Here is a 1,924-nt window from a genome sequence, read left to right as displayed (position 1 = left end):
ACAATAACATAGTTTAAATAAACTTCTGTTTTGTTAACCCAGTATTGTTTGTTATAGGATAAAAATAGTAAAACCAAGAGAGCTGTGTTGTTTTGATTAAAGAACTTAGCTTGGTTTTGGTGATGGTGATCGTAAATCTACTGATTTGCTGTATAAAACTTTTTTTTTTTGATAGTGGCACTAGCTTTATTATCTTTGGGGGCCTGGAAAGGTTGGGTTCTGAGGAGCAATGGGGACAGGAGTTATGGTGGAGCTGTATGGCCATGGCCTTAGGTGGTGGGCATCTGGGGTGACTCGGCCTACAAGTGCCCATTGGCGTCACCAGTATAGCCACTGGGGGCGGTGGGCACTGGTCCTTTCTTGCAAGGCACAGGTGGCAGCCACAAGCCCAACTCCCTTGAGGCCAGGGCACTCCATCTTGCGCTCCAGAAGCTTGTGGTTCTGCGGCCAGAGTCCCACGCAGGCTGTGAGGATATTCTCTGTGCAGCTGCGGGGTCAGAAAGACACGTTGACCACCTGGCTGCCTGGCGGCGCAAGCGGCACCTGGAAGAGGATGCCAAGTTGAGCAGCAACAGCACGGGGTGGAAGCTCTGCGGCTGTGGGTCGACGTCGGTGCAGAAGCTCACACGCTGGCACAGTTCTGTCAGCAGCGCCAGGTCCAGCATGATGGGCCCGGCCAGGAGCGAGTCCTCGCACGTGTTGAGCAGCACCAGCGTGTTGGTACCGCCCAGCATCAGCTCTGATTGCTCATCCAGGGCACGCTTGCTGTCGCCCACGTATGGCACATACTTGATGATGACACAGTGACCGGGCTCCACAAACGGCTAGTAGAGCGCTGGGTTGCTGTGCACCGTGTCGTCCACCACGCTGCTCTTGGACACCTCCTTGGAGCAGAACTGTGGCGGGGTCGACAGGTTCTGCCGGTCATTGTTGCCCAAGTGGTTGTACCTCACGATGGACGTGGTCTCGTGGCCAGAGCAGATAAGCAAACCCACGAGCACGGACTTGACCTTGGTCTGGCCCGACCTTAAGTCGTCTCCACCCACAAAGAGGCTGCACTGCCACTTGAACTCGAGGGCACCAGGCACCAGCATGGTCAGTGGGGACCCACCGAGTAAGGAGCAGCCCTCCAAGATGCTGGCCACCACAAACAGCATGGAGGGCGACACTTCCAGGCCCAGCTGGATGGTGCTCAGCAGGTTTTCAGCGGTGTCATTGAGGCCCGGGATCACTTCGGAAAAGTGCTCCGTATTCGCTGTCCTCTGCACGATGACTTCAGCCAGCCTGGCGCCGGACTGGAAGCTGCAGAAGTCGGTACAAATCAGCTCCAGCTGCTAGGCGCGCGTGCCCAGGATGACGTAGTCGGCCCGCGCGCTCCGGTTATTTAGCCGCGAGGAACTCTGGGAGGTAGACGGAGGGCCGCAGAAGCAGAGCCTCCAGGTGCGGCCACGGTTTTTCCTGTGGCACCTGTGTGCACTGCATCGCTTCCGCCAGGTTCAGAGACGATTATGGCCCAGACGTCGAATGCGAGGTCGTCGGGCGCCACCATGGGCAGCAGCGAGCTGAAGGGCACGAATACCTCCTGGCTTTCTTTGACCAGGCCCAGGTTAACGGGGCCGCCTGCGTCAGCGAGACTTTGTAGTTGGCCTCCTTCTGGCAGGTGCGCGTGGGCCAGGACGGGCGCAGTCGGTGGGCCCGCACTGCAGTAGTCTGGAGCCTTTGTTCGCGCCCCAGCCCACAAGTACGACCGCGAGCCCGGGCACCTGCTGGGCGGTCCGGAAGGTGAAGCCCGTGGACCTGGGGTGCCTCTTGAGGATGGCGGCTTCGCGGCTGATGCACGTCATCCGGTACTTACTGCACCTCGCTGGCCTTGGACTGTAGACCATGTTGGACTCTGGACCACAAACTCGGTGGCGACCTCCAT

At 58.4% G+C, this 1,924-nt stretch overlaps 1 pseudogene; it reads right to left on the bottom strand.

The window, feature by feature from the left end:
• Positions 1-269: 269 nt before the first annotated feature.
• Positions 270-1,924, bottom strand: LOC115851190 (inositol-3-phosphate synthase 1 pseudogene; annotated as a pseudogene).

The sequence above is a fragment of the Globicephala melas genome, chromosome 14, assembly GCF_963455315.2.
Source record: "Globicephala melas chromosome 14, mGloMel1.2, whole genome shotgun sequence".
Taxonomy (NCBI): Eukaryota; Metazoa; Chordata; class Mammalia; order Artiodactyla; family Delphinidae; genus Globicephala; species Globicephala melas.
This window is presented reverse-complemented; position numbering and strand designations above follow the sequence as displayed.